The sequence below is a fragment of the Canis lupus genome, chromosome 13, assembly GCF_048164855.1.
Source record: "Canis lupus baileyi chromosome 13, mCanLup2.hap1, whole genome shotgun sequence".
NCBI lineage: Eukaryota > Metazoa > Chordata > Mammalia > Carnivora > Canidae > Canis > Canis lupus.
In genome coordinates this window covers 34,608,878-34,627,279 of record NC_132850.1, presented here as the reverse complement: position 1 = coordinate 34,627,279, position 18,402 = coordinate 34,608,878, and the positions used below count along the sequence as shown (strand labels likewise).

General features: G+C 40.0%; 1 pseudogene; it reads left to right on the top strand.

Moving 5' to 3' along the window:
* The window catches only part of LOC140602866 (malate dehydrogenase, mitochondrial-like), a 282,291-nt pseudogene extending 269,100 nt beyond the window's left edge, over positions 1 to 13,191 (top strand).
* The last annotated feature ends 5,211 nt before the right edge of the window (positions 13,192 to 18,402 follow it).

The following is an 18,402-nucleotide window of genomic DNA, read 5'->3' as shown; positions in this document are numbered from 1 at the left end:
AAATCACTTCAGGGATAAAACCTGAATTCTCTTAACCAAAAAAAAGTAAATCAAGGGGCACCTGGGTGGTTCAGTTGGTTAAGCATCTGCCTTCAACTCAGGTCATGATCTCAGGGTCCTGGGATACAGCCCCACATGGGGTTCTCTGCTCAGTGGGGTGTCAGCTTCTCCCTCTCCCTGTGTGCCTCCCCCCTGCTCGTGCTCTGTCTCTCTCTCCCCAATAAATAAATAAAATCTTAAAGAAAAAAAAAAAGTAAATGAAGGCAAACCAACTCAACTCCTTAGACCAAATTTGATCAGAAGTGTTGCATAGTAAAAGCACTTACTCATACATGCAACCAATTTGCATCCACAAGGCAGTAATGAGGAATAATTTTATAGGAATAGGGACAATCATTGCAAAATACACTGAAAATTTTGTTTCTTAAACCATATGCAACAGGGAGATTTCCATCTACAATGTGAAAATCATTGAGTTGTGATTCCTTTCCTAAGGGAACCCAAACAGACTCAACACAGGTGGGACTACACCTGGGAAAAAAATCAAAAAGCAGCAAAGAGGATGAAAAGGACCCATGGGAGAGGGTCTCCAAGTGTCTTGGGCTTTAAGTAAGACTAAGGAATAGGAAAGCCAGAAAGCAGCAGGTCTTCCTTAGCTCCCATGTGTTAATGATTTGCTAACTTTGGCCAACATGAGAGACATCTTCATTGCAGGAGAGAAAAACATAAAATTATCAACGATTTCCCTGCCTACTCTGCTACTGCCTATCTCCCTCTGCCCCACATTTACAGCCAATGCTGCTTTTCCATTCACATGGAAACTGGGGTTTTTGGAAGAGTGTCACCTGGATTTGTTCAGGCATTGTTTTTTAGTGAGTATGTCAATGTGACATCAACATGTTCTGCTTAATAGCCATGGGGTACAAAATAAGGAAAACACATGCATACTGGGAAACAATTTTGCCGCAAACCTGAAATACGAAGTTCATGTGAGTTCTCACTTATAAAGGTTTTGTTTTTATTTTTAAAGACTTCATTTATTTGACAGAGAAAGAGAGCACACACAAGCGGAGGGAGCAGCAGAGGGAGAGGGAGAAGCAGGCTCTCTGCTGAGCAGGGAGCTGGATGCAGGGCTCCATCCCAGGACCCTGAGATCATGACCTGAGCTGAAGGCAGACACTTAACTGACTGAGCCACCCAGACACCCTGATAAAGGTGATTTTGAAATTTGTGTGATTTCACGAAGGTGATTTCAAAATCACCTTTGATTGTACCTTACAGATAGTAAAATGTGTTTGTACTTTAGATGCATTGCCTTATGCAGACCTAAAATGTTATATGGAAAAACTCTTTATGGAACAAGGGGTTTGTAGATAACCTCAAATATTCCCATCTCTCATTTGAGCAGTCTTGCCTTACTGATAGGTTGTTTCCTATCTCATTGTTCCTGTTGGGGGGAATTTTTGATATAAGGATACTTGTGGTCTGTCGGTGAGGTCTTCATAGAAGCTTTGGTGCCCCTGCAGATTCAGGGTTGGAGTGGTAAGGAAATCAGCCTGAAGTAGTTCTGATCTCCAACTCTCCAAACTATTTTGTGGCATGCAGGTGCTCTCTCTTTATCTGAGCTCTCTAAATTCTCAGCTTTCCTGGAGTTTTCAGGACATGGGGTATTGTCATCAGTCACCTCAACAGCAAGGCTGGAGACAAATTTATTTGGATTCAGGATTCTGGCTGAAATAAACTAAAGCCAATTAAACTTCCATAGAATGCAAAAGATGAAAGGAGGGAAAAAAGAGAAGGAGGAAAAGAAAAAAAGAAGAAAAGAAGGAAAGAATTTTATAAAGACACAGAGGTTTCTCACAGAGACCAAAGGCACATTTACACTTGATCCTCAGGAAGAACTTGGGATCCAGGAGTTGAGAAGTCAAGGAACTCACTCTTTGTCTCTCATTGGCTTCATTTTTCTTCAGTGGAACATGCTTCTGAGTCTGCATTTTATGTGTATCTACCTCATAATAAATTGTTTTAACTTCTGGCCCAATCAATGACGACGAGAGAGGAGGATACATATTGCAAATAGAACCACAATGCTCAGTGCCCAAAGAGGGAAGAATGGTAGTAAGAAGAGCAGAAATATTACAAGTTACTCAATATTCATCTTGTGCAGTGTTATATCTAGATGGCTCACCCCCCATTCTAGACCATCCTTTTCGTTTACCAACTATTTTTTAAGTGTCTATGATAAGCATGGTTATGGGTTAGATGCCACAAAGAAACAAAAGAGGGCCAGATGTGTCCCATCAACTTGGGAAAACAGGATACTTATAAATTTAAATTTTTTTCATTTTAAACAACTAACTTAAATTTTTAAATGAATTACACTTTTTAAAAAAAGATTTTATTTTTTTTATTCATGAGACACACACACACACACAGAGAGAGAGAGAGAGAGAGAGAGGCACAGGCAGAGGGAGAAGCAGGCTCCATGCAGGGAGCCCGATGTAGGACTCGATCCCGGGTCTCCAGGATCATGCCCTGGGCTGAAGGTGGCGCTAAACCGCTGAGCCACCTGGGCTGCCCATGAATTATACATTTAGAAATTAAACTAGAAATGTAATTTAAGATAGAAGTTATACTAATATATTTGTGAATCCAATATATTAATGTTGTGTTAATAAAATAATTCTATATTAATTATATTAATAAAACCAACATTAAGAAAATTAAATTGCACTTCAAGGTGTTCAGCAGAAATGATCATAGTAAAAATCTAGCACAAGTCAGTTTGTGGAGAATGAGATTAGAGGACCACAGTCTGTTTTAGGAGCCATCTGCTTAAACTTCCTTTTAATTGAGGAATCCCTTCTACAATATCTGTGACAGATGTAGGTCAGCCCACCTCTGCTTGAATGAGACAGAGTCCTTTGCATTGTTGCATAATGTTATTATTAGACTGTTTTTCCTTATAATAAAGCAAAATGAATCTCTTCATGATTTCTGATAATTGATTCTACCTCTAAGCATCCTTTGCATGCGACAGCCTAGCCAATATTTGAAGGTTTATGATGGCTTCCTCTCTTCTCTAAGCGAAAGAGTTGACTATCTTCCACTCTAAACCTTCCCAAATTCTTCAATGGCTACTTAGAAGACCTAACTTTTAGAGGTTCTTGAACCTTCATGTTTTATCTACATCCTTTCTAAATTAGTGAGCCAGACATAGACATTATATGGAGCCTGGCCTGTGTAGACAATAGCTTTTGTTTGATGGTGGGTCTGGAGCTTCCAGAAAATCAGAGCTTTTTTTAAAAAAAAAAATCAGATCTCCACTCAAGTGATAGCTAATCACATTCTCTCTCTTTCTCAAAATGTGATTCATAAATCCCCAGCATCAAATTATCTGAGATTGCTAAAAATGAAGAATGAGGGCTCCTACCCTAGACTACTGGATCAGAATCTCTGGATGTAGAGTTCTGGACTCTGGACTCATTTTCATTAACTCTCTTGGTGTTTCCCATACATTGAAATTTCAGAACTTATGGTGACTAAGAATACAGGATTTCCCAACTTCTAGGTATGTGACTCTGGATAATTTACTTGACTTCTTTAAGCTTCAGTTTATCATCTACAAACTAAGCATAATAAGTAATTCAAAGATGATTTATTAAAATAATAATATATGCATAGCAAACACTGTTGATTATCTACACAATTGCCATTTCCTAGTCCAATCCTTCTCTTCTTTGCTGTGGAAAGGTTTATATGGGAAGGTGGTCCCACTGATGTGTTCAAGGAAGGTGAGCCAGGGGTGAATCATGATTGGTTTAAGATGATACTGGCAGTCTCATTCCCCTTGCCATTGATTTAGGTACGGGTGAGTGATTTCATCCTCGACAATAAGATGTGAGGGAAACTGTAGGGTAGGGCTTTCCTAAACAATAGAAAGATGTAGAAGGTGCACTCTTCTATATGTTGAGATATCTGTGTGGCCCCTGGAATCATTGCAGCCATTGTGCAACCACAAGGAGAGACGTTGCCCATCTGCCAAGAATGGCAGAGTTGGAGGATGGATCCTCCGTGATGTTGTTATGCTGCTTAATCAACTAACCCTGGAAACAGCCACTTCACCAACAATGGCTATAAGACAGAAAACTCTTACTACTTAACCTATTTTAGTTCGGTACTCTAACTTACAGCTGAAAACATTCTAACAGACATGGTGTGTAATGCCCTTGGCATAATCCGTAAAACATAATATTTGCACAATAAATGGCTACCATTATTTTATTATTATTAAAGAAATATTGAACTTCTTGTCCATTAAATTTAGGGCAGGGATTATAGTACCAATCCTATTATAAGATGCATCTGCCCAAAAATATTTGCTGAAGGTTGACATTAACGCTCCTTGGTTTCCACTCTCTATTTCAGCCTATTGACATCATGGTGGTTAGTTCATACAATGTATACTAGCTCTCCTTCTTAGCCTTGAGTTTGTCACAAAAATGATCAATTTTTCAGCCTTTTAAGTTTTTATTTAAATTTAGCTTCCCCTGAAAGATGATTTCTGGTTTGAATAGGGAGAAATAGGCTTCTATGTTGGAAGTGGGGACATATCATGATTGAAAATTATTCAGGGAATCAGCTTAATTTCATGATTTGTCGTGGATAGTCCCAAGGTAAGTATTATAAAAGCATTTGGAGGGCAGCTTGTGGAGTACAAGGAATGAGAAATTTATCCTGTAAATCCCTGGAGGTTTTTGTCTGGTGAGGCATCTGAGGCAGTTAGCTGAAGTTACGTGCCCTGCCCAAGGTCATTCAATGGCGGTGTGACCAAAAAGGGATTAGAATTCACAGTCACAGTGCCTGAAATTCCTGTGCGTGACTAGACTCTGCTACGTGATGTTACTTGGGGGCAATGGTAATTATTGTGGTAACAATATCTCCAGAGAACAAGGGGAGGTACAATAGTAGAGTCAGACTCATCACCTCATAGAATGGTACAACTGAAAGAAATCTCCAGGACTATCTTGTCCAACACTCTCATTTTACAGAGAAGAAAATTGACATCCATAGAGATCACGTGATATACCCAAGATCACATGGCCAATAAGTAGCAGAGCAGAGATGAAGACTTCTGCCTTATGATGCTTGTCTTCCTGCCTTTTCCCTGTATCAGTTCTGCTGAATGTATTTAAAAACATTCTTTCTAGAATTTTATGACATGAGAGCTGCAGACATTTAGCAAAATCATAAACTGCATTCTCTTCTTAGATCCACTGCTTAATTTTCATTTGTTCTACTGTCTAGTTTTATCAGAACTTCTTATATTTCTTTTGAATTCCTAGCAAGTATGCTAGGTCACTGCTTACTTTCATGGCTGGCTTATTAAGCCATCTTTCTGAAGTCTGTCCACCCTATAAAGAGGCTGATACTTTTGTGGCTCTAGGAACCAATGTGATTGCTCTATATTGAAATAGTACAGGTGAAAATTGGGGAACAATTCTTCAAGACCGAAATATCATTATAGAGCATCAATTACATGATGCATTATGGGCATATGGTGTATCATCTTTATCTTTATAAAAAGAGCTAAGGAAGTCCATGCTACCATGGTAATTTTATAGATGAGGAAAATGGAGATGGAGGACACACAGCTAAAAGCTGTACAGCTAGCATTAGAATCCAGGTCCATTTGAAGCTAGAACCCTTGATGTATCTAGAAAAAGGGGGGAGAGGGGGAATTCTGATGGATTTAGACACAAGGAAATAATTTGGAACCTAAAGCGCAGACCACAAAGGACAATGCTGGAAGTGGAGTCATCTGGTTCATCTGCAATGGTAGCAAGAGCACTGAATTCTAAGGAAAGCAATCACTGCAACTAAAGACAGTAGCCTATTTCACAATGTTGCTAAGGCTGGCCATGCTTGTGAATAGCTATCAAAAGTATGTTTGGTTTGGAAGGCAATATGGCACCATCCACTAGCCAGTTGGAGATGCCAACCAGGGGCTGAAGTTTTCAGACTGATGTTTCATTCACAAAAGGAACTGTGCCCTTGAATTCTGTGTCATGGGGGAGATGGAGCCTTGTTCAGCCTTGACAGATGTAGTATAGGGTAGAGGTTTAGAGCATAGACTATGGTTTAGGGTTGGTTTGTCTGGTCCCAGGTCCCTTGGACCAGTGATCTCTATCTCTAAATTCTTATCTCTAAAACGATAATGTACTTACCTCATAGCTTTGTTGTGAGAGTGCAATGAAATGACACGTGTGAAACACTGGGCACAGAGCTAGGCACTAGGTAAATAAATGTTTACAGCTATCATCATCATTGGTGGCTCCATATGAGGAATCAGGAGAGCAGGGCTCTACTTTTTCACTTCCTCTACAGACCCGTGCTCCTCCATTTTTCAGTAGGTTACACAAGTTTTCTGGACTTTAGTGCCATGATAGAAAGTCAATAAGATTGTTCTTCCCCATGCATTAGCGGGCCACATGGGAAATAGGCAGAGATGAAGAGAGGGCCTGGCTCCCATCCTGGCCTATGTGTTTTTTTTTGGCCTATGTATTATAGTCATTCATGATGTCTTTATGAAAGTAGATCATTTCTTTTTTTGTTTTGTTTTGTTTTGTTTTTGTTTTTGTTTTTGTTTTTGAGTAGATCATTTCTGAGTCAGATATGAGGCCATGCAAGCATGTCTCTGAGAATAACTACAAAAGCCCATGGTCTCATTTGTAGCCATGAGATTCTAATTTGTGGAGGTGACTGAGTGACAACACAGAGAAGCCAATACCATCGAGAAAAGAATTTATTACTTACATTTCCTCAGATTGGGGAGCAATGCCATGCCATATTCGGCCACAAGAGGAGCACCAGGTTTGGTCAGGAAAGCCTAGGCCAACGACTCTTGGGGTTTCTGCAGAAAAGATAAGATAAGGCAGAGTCAGTAGTAGATTGGCTAGTTTGAATAATTCTTGTGGCATTCAGATTATAAGGGAGGTCTCTAGTTTCCTGGTGCCTGGCCATGAGATGATTTAGGGAAGAGAAACATTGGCTTGGTGCATGAGAGAGTTAGATAAAGGAGATGCTTAGGGGATATGGACTCAGGATTGATTAGTTTGCACATGAAAGTTGTGGTCATTAATCAGATATTATCTTTAGGAATTAGCTAGCCCTGGCAGGGGCACTCTCCCCTGGGTCCATAAGGTCCCCAAAATGTTGAAATATCATAAGATACAGAAAGTCTAAAACCATTATTAATACACTCATTTATCTGCCTCCTCTCTCATTCTGTGGTCCTCTGACCTTCAAGGTTCTCTGAAAAAAATAGATGAAGTCCTGGGCATCAAGTTCAAGGACACAGGTCAAGTGGTTTTGGATAGAAAAGCAAAACTGGTATGCTCTGATAGATTATGCTAACAGTAGCCTTGCATTCTTTCTTAGGCTTTGTGGTATCACACAATTTATAATCTATTTACCCTGCACAGACAAAAGAAAGAAAAAAAAAAAAAAGGCAACGACAAGGAAAAGAGTTTCCTATAGCCAGCCCGCTATACAGTTTGGTAAGACTCTAGGCAACCACCAAATTTACATCAACCTTGCACTACCTGTTGCTAGCTTAGAATCTTTAGTTTGCCATTTTATTTATTTACTTATTTTTAAAGATTGTATTTATTTATTTGACAGAAAGAGAGAGAGAGAGAGAACACAAGTAGGCAGAGTGGCAGGCGAGGGAGAAGGAGAAGCAGGCTCCCTGCTGAGCAGGGAGCCCGATGTGGGGCTCAATCACAGGACCCCAGGATCATAACCTGAGCTGACGGCAGATGCTTAACCAACTAGGCCACCCTGATGCCCCTAGTTTGCCATTCTAGAATGGTATAGACTCTATTATAGCTGTAGACTTTCCCATATAAAATGAGACAAAGGCAAACACCACTTACCTCCCATCCACACAAGAGAATTCATGTTGTGAATTATTCACTGTATCTGATTTTCTTTTACTGCAGATATTTTCATAGCAGGTGTACAAGATGTAAAAGGCTAAATCAAATCTCACAGTGTTTTATAGCTACTTCCACTTATTAGCTGAGGCACCAATTCCCAAGCCTTGAGCATATTATAAAATTATGGTTTGTGCTCATGCACACTTGTTGCCAAATTAACTGGAAACCCAGACTTTGGGCCTGTTTTATAACTGCAGACTCATACCTGGTCACCAAGATGCTATTCCCATTGCAATTTATCTTGCACGTGTTAATGGATGACTTACTGATACAGGTCACTGGGTTCTAGGTACAGTAAAATAAATCTGGAGACCAGAGTGTAGAAAGGATTGCATTTATTCTCAAGACTGCACATGAAATACTGCACATAATGAAAATGTTTTCATTATTTCCAACAATACTAGTCATTTACATTCCTTTGATCTCAATACACAATTCCTCTAAATATTTATTGAATGCCTACTAATTTATAAGCTCCCCAGGCCTGTTCATTTTTTTAATCCTCACAAGCAGTTGGCTGTATTGGAAGCTAAAATTTATAGCTGATTGGGTAATTGTCCTATTGCAATGTTTCTCAAGATATACCCCATGGTTCATGTAAGGTCCAAAAGGATCCATCTGAGGGCATTGAATGAATGAATCAGACAATGGAAGACCTTCCTGTTTGAGAGTTCCTGGATGCTCATTATTATATACTACAGCTCACCTGCTGGTGTATAAGTGAGTTTATTAACAGTTTCTAAAATTAGGTATTCATATTCATATCTTTGTTGAGTTTGTGGAATATTCCACTAAGATAGTTTGCTCATATGCAATACTTGTCAATGTTGGAAACTCTAATTGCACGTGCACATGCGCAAGCAGATAGTTGGACTTCCTACTGTATTCATGGAGGGTCTTTGTTATCAGCGCACCTCAGTCTGCCTTGAGTCCATCAGGCTTTTCAGTTGCCGCTATCCTTGATTTAACTAAAATTTGTTTTGAATTTTTGCTTCTGTAGTCTTTGTCATTCCTGAGGGTTTTTTTCTTATTGTAATCTGGAATTGAGTGGAATATATGGGCTCCAGAAACTTGCCCTGCCTAAGCTGTCCCCAGTCAAACTATAGGGGGAGCAATAGCTCCAGACCTGACTCTCCACGCCATGATTGACATGATAGACTGAGAAGTACCAAGTAGGCAAATGCTATCTATTTCTGTATAAGCTGGAGAGGGTTCAGGATCACTTCTGTAATAATGCTCTTCTTGCTTACTGCCTTTGATCCGTATTCTTGAAGGGGAGAGAATTATACAGCTGGAAATGGTATCCAGCCTAAAGTTCCTTCTTCAGAGCTTCATCCTTCAGTGAGTGACTTGCTGATGTTCACAGGAGTGGCAATTGCCAATTATTGGAGCGAGTGACATCATGACTTCTTGAGCTGTGACATCATGTGACATCATGACTTCTTCGGTTTTTTATAAGTTCTTTCTCCCTGAGTATGAAACATGAACTATTGAGGGCTTCCAGAACATTCCTCTCTCCCTTCTCTACATTATAAATTTTGTTTTGGCATGTGTGCTCACTGATTTTATAATTTTTCTGTTTTCTAATTTTATCTATGGGCAGATTTGTAATACAGAGGAAGGCAAGAAAACAATGCTGACCTGGAACTGACCACTCGTGACTTCCAAACCACAGGCACCCAGAATAAAATTGTGCCTGAAAAGTCACACCACCATTTTTATTATTAAAGTCTGTACATTATAAATTTTCCATTTAAAACAAATAATGATTTATCTGTGCCTATTCTTAAGTGGAACTTATATGATTAGTTGATCTCACAAATTTTATTCACACATTTTGTGCTGAATGTAAACTGCTCAGTGAAGGTAACTAACCTGTGCTTGTCTCTCCTGAAGCTTGTGACCCAGGGGTAGGAGGTGAAGAGGTGACAGTGTGTCAGGGGACAGGGGGCGGGGGTCAGCAGATGGGATGAGGGATATAAATGAGTAAACAGGCAATTACAATATATGGTGTTAAGAGCCTTTATAGGGTAAGTTTGGGGTTCCATGGGGACATATGGGGGGCACATAAGTCCAATTTGAAGCAGTCATGGAAAAGTTTTAAAGAGGGAAGTTTTGTCTAAGTTGAGATGCAAAGAATGAAAAGCAGGATATGACCTACAGAGTAGAAGTCTAGAAGAAAATCAAGGTTCGGGATCCCTGGGTGGCGCAGCGGTTTGGCGCCTGCCTTTGGCTCAGGGCGCGATCCTGGAGACCCGGGATCGAATCCCACGTCAGGCTCCCGGTGCATGGAGCCTGCTTCTCTCTCTGCCTGTGTCTCTGCCTCTCTCTCTCTCTCTCTCTGAGTGTGACTATCGTAAATAAATAAATTAAAAAAAAAAAAAAAAGAAAATCAAGGTTCTTTTTACTAAATAAAATTTAAAAATTTATATTTGAGGGCACCTGGGTGGCTAGAGTTTGAGTGTCAGGTCGTGATCCGGGGGTCCCAGGATCGAGTCCGACATTGGGCTCCCTCTGGGGAGCCGGCTTCTGTCTCTGCCTCTTTCTCTCTGTGTGTCTTTCATGAATAAATAAATAAAATATTTAAAAAATTTTAAAATTTGATTTGATTTTCTTGTAAGATATTTTCCCTCATATGAGCTTTGGGATCTTTAAATGGCTGAATTCATCACTCACACGTTTGTCAAATGCTTCTGAATCCCATGTCCCATTCCCATCTAAAGCGAAATGGCACCGTTTATTTACTTGTGAGGAAACTAATTTTAAGATTTGCCATTGTCTGTATACCCCCATGGGAGGGTGCCCTGCCTGAGAACAACACTGTAGAGTGTCTCACAATGAGAAAAGATTGAGATTTGTTTCTTCTATACTGACTAGCTATTGAGCACTTACTATATATCCGACAGTGTTCTATGTGCTGGAGATATGGCAGTGACCAAAGCAGCACTTCTGCCCTCAGAGTACTTACATTCGAGTGGACAAAATAGGGTAAAATAAGTTAATGTATAGATGCCAGGTAGGGTGAATAGTATTAAAAAAGGCGAGCAGAGTGATTGGATGGGAAGAGGCTATTTTAGCAAGGGTAATTGGAGGAGCTCCTACGAGGACATTTTAACTTAGTAGGGACCTGGATGAGTTGGAGGAGTGAGCCATATAGCTCTCTGGAGAAAGAGCCTTCTAGGTGGAGGGAACAATAAGTGCAAAGGCCCTGAGGTAGGAATGTGCTACAGTTAAAGCTGACTGTCTGGAGGACAGGTGGAAGGTGATGTGGTAGTGAGGCATAACATTTGCATCTGGCATTTCTCAAGAGGAAAGAGAAAGATTTGCGTAGTCAAAACTCTATTAAGGAGCTTCAAAATTACACTCCAGAGAAAGTTAGTTCTGTCTAGAACGCGGATCATTGGGTCACCTACCTCCGAGAATTTTTATTTCTAGTTCTGATATTCTATAGGCCTAAAATAATCATCTTCTGCCCGAAGTCACACAAAGAGTGAGTGACAGAACTGAGATTTGGACACAGGCTACTGGCTCCAGAACCTTTGTCCTCACCAAGATATCCCCAGACTTCATGATAAGATAAATGTGATCGCTCTCTTGTTGGAGTGGGAGGAGAAAATAGGCATTAAGCAAGTCATTACAAACATGATGCGTCTTACCAGCAAGACCTAATCTCAGCTGGAGAAAGTGAGAGTTTAAGCATTTAAAGCTGAGAATTGAGGAAATGAACCAGATGTAAGAGATGTTGATCAGGCCTCTCCCCTGCGGATTTGGCAGCAGGTCAAAGGAGGACGTCCATGTCTTAGCTTGGATTCCCCCAGCAGTACCTAACATCTTGCCCTGAACAAAGTCTAGACACAAATTTTTGGGTTTTGTTTTGTTTTGTTTTTACTGAGTTGAAATAAAGACATTTCATTTCTTCCCTATTGCTGACTGCTTCTGGTAGAAATCTTCCTTAATCATTGTTTATAAATCCCAGTCTTCACAGTGCCTTGTGAGGTCACAGAACCAAATTCTTTCACTTACCTATAAGTGACACCCATTAATTTTAGTGGAAGCCACATGTATTTACTTGAGGGAAGAATTTGGTCAACGGGATATTGCAGAGTAATTAATGACAATTCCAGCCCCTTCGAATGCACATTTAGAATCTATAATCATTGTTTAAGAAGATTACATGCCACATGAATTAGAGGCTGTGGAGTCAGAGCAACCTCTGCATTTAGATAGTTGTCCATTCCTTATCCCGTTCACTTCCTTTCCTTCTCAGATTAACACCATGCTGTTATTATTTTTTTTACACCTAGTTTCCCAGGTTTAAAAACAAGAACTATAGTTTAAAGGTTTTTTAAAAATATGGAAGCCCTTTCTGAATTAAATTGTTTGGGGAGGGGGCTGTGGACCCTGCCAAATACTGCTCCCTGAAGATCTTTCCAAATAGGACTGTCAGTCCAGGATGGTCTAGCTGGGGTCTGTCTGCGGCTGACCCCAGGGATCCTTTCTGACTTTGTGTATCTGTTCTCTGTTTTCCTAGCACCATGCTCAGGAAGGAAATGTGTCCTGCTTAGGCTATGGTTTTAGATCTATGAATCATCTGGATATTCCTCTGCATTTTAAAAAGTGTCTCAAAGAAAGAATAAATGTGTAAACGTTTAGTGGCGGGGAGCTGCAGACTATAGACTGAGATGTATCAAAACTAAAACCTTTTTAAAAAATTCCTCCAATAATGCTCTTATCTACCTCCTCTGTCATTCACTTTTTTTTTCTCCTTTCTCCTTCTTCTTCTGTCTCCCACAGGCATATTGTGTGATGGGAAAATATTAAATCAACAGTTTGGAAACTGAAGTTCTGCCTGCAGTTCCTGCTCTTGTCTTTGGTACCAGAAACAAGTTACTCGATTTCTCTTGGCCCCAATTCCTTTTCTTGTTCAACAGATAGTTGTTGAAACCTACCATGAACACTGTTTTACTGGGGATTTGAAGGTGAAGAAAGCATACACAGTCTTTGTTCTTGTGGAACTGACATTCTAGTAGGAAAATGAGATATGACCACAAAGAGATAGGAACCCAACTTCATCATGTGAAGTCACCCATATTTTTATGTCTGTGGCTTCTTTGTCTGTAAAATTGTATGGCATTATCTATGCTATATGTTCCAGACATTAAACATTATTAAAAATGCAGCACTTTTAGGACACCTGGCTGGCTCTGTTGTGGAGCATACAATTCTTGATGTTGGGGTTGTGAGTTCTAGCCCATGGTAAGTGTAGAGATTACAAAAAACAAACAAACAAACAAACAAACAAAACCAGCATTCACAAAGGATCTAGAATTGTCAAACCAATTTTTAAAAAGAACAAAATTGGAGGACTTATTCTGTCTGATTTGAGTACTTACTGTAAAAGCTACAATAATCAGGACAGTGTGGTGATGGTGTAAGGATAGCTGTGGAGTAAGGCAAGAGTAAATTAATCACGAGTAAATAAATTATGCTGGCGTAACTGGATTTCTAGATTAAGAAAAGCACCTTGACTTATTCTTCACAGCATATGCAAAACTTTAAAACAGATCGTAGACCTAAATCTAAGAGCTAACAACATAAACTTTCTAGAAGAAAACATAGGAGAAAATCTTTGTGATCTGGGATCAGGTAAAGTTTCTTATGTAGCACACAAAGAGCTTGAGCCATAAGGAAAAATTAGCAAATTGGACTTCAAAAAGACTAAAACCATTAGCTTGCCAAACACATAAGGAAATGAGAAAGGAAAGCTATTAATTAACAGAAAATATCTGTAAGGCATATATTTGAAAAAGGACTTGTATCCAGATAATATAGTGTTCTCTTGTAACTCAATAATAATAAAACAATCCCATAATAAAATGAAATAATAGTTTAATAGACACCACACAAAGGAAAATATGTGGGTGGTAAGAAGGCACACAAAGAGAGTCTCAACATCATTGGTGATTAGAGCAATACAACTTAAAACCACAATGAGATACTACCGTGCCCATACTAGAATAGCAGAGATTGAAAAGACTAACAATACCAAGTGTTGGTGAGGACACGAAGCAACTGGAAATCTCATATGTAGCTGGTGGGTATGCAAAATGATAAAGTAATTTCACAAACTGAAGTTTCTTAAAATGTTAGAATATACTTACCAGATGACCCAGCAGTTCCACTCTTGGATATTTGCCTCAGAGAAAGAAAAACATCTGTCCACAGAAAACTTATACATGAATGCTCAGAGTATTATTATTTTGTAATAATTCCACACTGGAAACAATCCAAATGACCATTTAAAAAGAATTAAAAAAAGAGAGAAAAAAGAAAATGGTCGTATATAATGGAATGTTGACAACTGAAGGGGACCAAGTACTGAAATAATAACACAGATAAATATCAAAAGCATCCTTCTCAAGAAGCCGAAAAAGAAATGTCAAATACTGTTCTATATAATTCCATTTACATGAAATTCTGGAAAGGGCAAAACTATAGTGGCCACAGCATACCAGTGATTTCCTGAGGCTGGGGTAGGGGGAGGGTAGGGAGGGGAATTGAGTGCAAGGGGGCATAAAGAAAATTTGGGGGTCATGGAAGTATTCCAAAATGTAATCATGGTGGTGGAGGCATGACTATACATTTACTAAAATTCATTCACAGTTAAAATTGGTGAAATTTACTATACATAAATTATACTTAAATAAAGTTGTAAAAGCTGTTAATTCAGAATAAATGCTTGGAGCTTATAAAAAGCAGCACATTTTACGAGGCAGCTACAGAGAACAAGGGAGAAGTCGGTGAGCAACAGGCGAATTTTTGAGGTTCATCCAGGAAAAACTTCTACTTGTAATGGAACCCCAGCAATCCTAGGCAATATAGAGCCCAACTTGGGACACCGTCTGGAAGCAAGGCAGAAATGTCAGGCGCCAGAAATAGGTTTCTTATCACCCCCGCAGCAATCTCTGTCAGAAGCTCCAGGCTGTGGCTTGGCTGCTTTATCTGCTAGATAAGCCCTGAAGGGTTTCTCCTCAGCCGCTCCCTGGAGGCCTGGAGGTAAGAGGGTGGCAAGTGTGGGGCGGCCCAGCCTTCTCGCTCTGGGTTTGCCTCCCTGACACATAATGTGTCCCTTCAACTGTGGAACTTCTGTAGCTCTCCAGCCACTCCTTTGAGGGCTCCGGCCTGCATGTCCTACCTGGGGTTTGATGTTTCCTGTGGTGCCGATTTCTTGAGGGCATCAAGGAGAGCAAGCAGCAGAGAGCTGAGTAGAGTTAGCACAAGGCTCCTCTTTGAGAAGACCCTCCGCACTTGAGCTTTCCTTCTCCTGCTCAATCCTGTAACCCAGTTCTGTGCCTCAGGACCTTTGTCTCCCTTTTCAGCAGGCACTCAGTGGCCATCCCTCCCAGGACTTGTTGGGGAAGAACATGACTTCTCCCCGAAAACCCTCCCTTGTCTGAACAAGCATCTTGGAAACTCACCTGTGGCTTCCTTCCACATAGACGGATCCATAATTTCACAAATTATTTATTAGGATCCAAAAAGAATTTACAGCAAATCTAGAGCACTGATTTCCAAAATGTCTTCCTCAGAACTGAGAGGTATGAGTAGGCGCTCAGTGGAAAATGGAGTCCGTGATCAAATACATTTAGAAAATGCCAATTAAATGGGTCTTTATATACCGTACACTACAAGAAGTCTGAATATGGCCCCTCTGATCATGAGCCTCATGACATGGGCAGGGAGTTGCAATAAGCAGTGTTTGATCAGAGAAATACTTTCTTCTCTCAGACTGTAGAGCAGCCCTGTCAGAAATATCCGACAAGCCATACCTGTAATCACATGTATAATCTTAAGTGTTTTGGTAGTCATGATTTTGAAAATAAAAAGAAATAGGCAAAAAAAAAAGAAAGAAAGAAAAGAAATAGGACTTTCAATGTAAGTTTTTAATATATTTAACATTTTTTAGAGATGTTTTAGGTTCACAGCAAAATGGAGTGGAAAGTACTGAGAATTCCCATATGCCCCTCCACCTGCAACACCCACAGTCTGCCACACTCTCTTAATTTAAATGATATATTTTATTTAACCCAACATATAAAACTATCATTACTTCAATGTTAACCAAGGAAGTGGTAAAGCCCTGGGAATTTGAGATGACCTTCCTGAGTTACAGACCCACTTAGTGTCAGACATGAGACCAGCACACAGACTTCCTGACCCTCACAGGAGAGTTCTTTCCAGTTATTTCCAGAAACAATTCTTTTCCTTTTAGAAGGGAGAATTCCAAGCTCCTTGCTTTGCCCCCGAGAACTCTCCTCTGTTCCCTCTGAATTGAATCAGGATGGGTCTTGGTCTAGAGTCAGAGAGCACCTGCATTTCTGTGACTAGCCACAGCTTTTCATTCATGGTGGGCTTCTTGGAATCTCCATGCAGTGTCCCTTCTTAATTCCCAATGGGAGCTCTTTCAGGCCATTGTGCGCTAGGATCTCTTACCATGGGACTGTTGTGATGGCTCCTGGCCACTGGGGCCCTGCACTGGGGAGGATGAGAGGAATCTTCCATTCACCATCCAGTCAACAAATACTTACTGAACACCTACCGTGTGCCAGGCTCTGTTCTTGGTGCTGGGGATGCACCAAAGAACACACCAAGCCCTTGTCCTCTGGAGTTTAGATTCTAGTGGCAGGAGAGAGACAAAACACAGATATGTAAATATATGGCCTGTCAGATGGCAATAAGTGTTACTAAGAGAAGATAAAAACAAATACGGAGAAAGCAGGGTAAAGAATGAAGGTAGGTTGGGGAGTGACAGATTCTTTTATCGTACAGATTCTAGGTGTGGTACTTATTGATGGAAAGGGGGAATTAATGTAAGGAAAATAACCTTCCTAGCCTGTATTATTAAAGTGTGTTTAAATGCCTTTAACACCTTTGTTAACACAGAGATCCTCTGAAGCAAATAATGAGAATATTTCTTAACAACTAAAGCACATACCATTCACCAGGCGCTGGGCTGAGCATGTGGTGTGGGTCAGCAATTTAATGAGAAACCTAGGGTCTCTCCTAACCTTATTTCATTTTCCAAATCTCTGTAGTTAAAAGCTGTCAGGAAGGCAGAAATTGTCACAATGAGCTGCCATTTATTAAAATCAGTCTTTGTTCAAATACCCCTTCCCGTTTAACTTTAGCACCGTCTGGCTGTGGGTCAGTCCCCTTTGTGACTCATAGCCTCATTGCTTGTTAGATATTTACAATGACACTGTACAGTGAAACCATAAAACAGCTGAATTGTAAAAGGCGAAAGCACAATTTGCCGTTTAGGATTTCATGAGGTTGAGGAAAGTGATACAGCAGTTACTAGAATGAGTCTCAAAGCAGTTGGCAAATGCAGATTTGGGTGGTGTAACCAGCTGACAGTTCAAGAAAACAATGACTGGATAACGACAAGGGCTTCTGAAAGCATGGCTCTACACCAAGGGAGCACGAGAGACCATTGTAAACCGATGACATTCAGGATAGCTTTGCAGAGCCAGATAATGTTCCTTTGAGGTCACATATGAAGTGCAGGATATTGTATAGTGCTACGCATACAGTTTTGCTTGAAAAATGTAGCAGAAACCTCCTAAGGGATTTGTTTGCTGGGATTTTATTTTCCCCTGAAAATAAAGATACAGCTAAAACATTAGATTTCATTAAATGTAAGTTTTATAATATGTATAATTTTTAGATCATTTTCCAAGAAAATGTTCCCAAACACCTTATGTTTTCAATGACATTTTGGTGCATTCATTTGAAGTGATCTTTCCTGGGTGTCACTTACTCTGGAATGACAAGAAATACCCTGTAGATGCTACTAGGGTCTAGACTTTTCAGGCGAAGAAACTGAGCTGTGAACAATTTAAGTAATTTGCTCAAGGTCGTATAAACTGGTAATAGAGACTGCTAGAAACCTAACCATGTGGGAGTCAGACCACCTCTCCACTACGCAACACTGCCTCCTAGAGGGGTCACATTGATTTAGCTTATTCTTAACCAAAAAAAAAAAAAACTAAAAGCCTTGCATAAAAAAATGTTTAGTACCCATTTCTTATGGACCTCACAGGTAGGAATGATGCTACATGAAATATTTTGGCTCAAGGTGGTTTTGAGCAGTAAATGAGCACATTGTTTATTGTCTCGCCATCATCATTTATACAGTCTAAAAGGTTTGAAGTCTGAACCACCTAACTGCCAGTTAAAGTCTATTATCTTTGTGTTGGCTTAACCTCTGCAGGACATATCAGGGAAGTTAAACATATCTGTTATAAGTGTTAGGTATCTAATTGCCTTACCTTATAGCTCAGCCAAAAGGCAGACACTAAATAAAGAAAACCTCCCACTTCACAATAACATACTGCCTTTG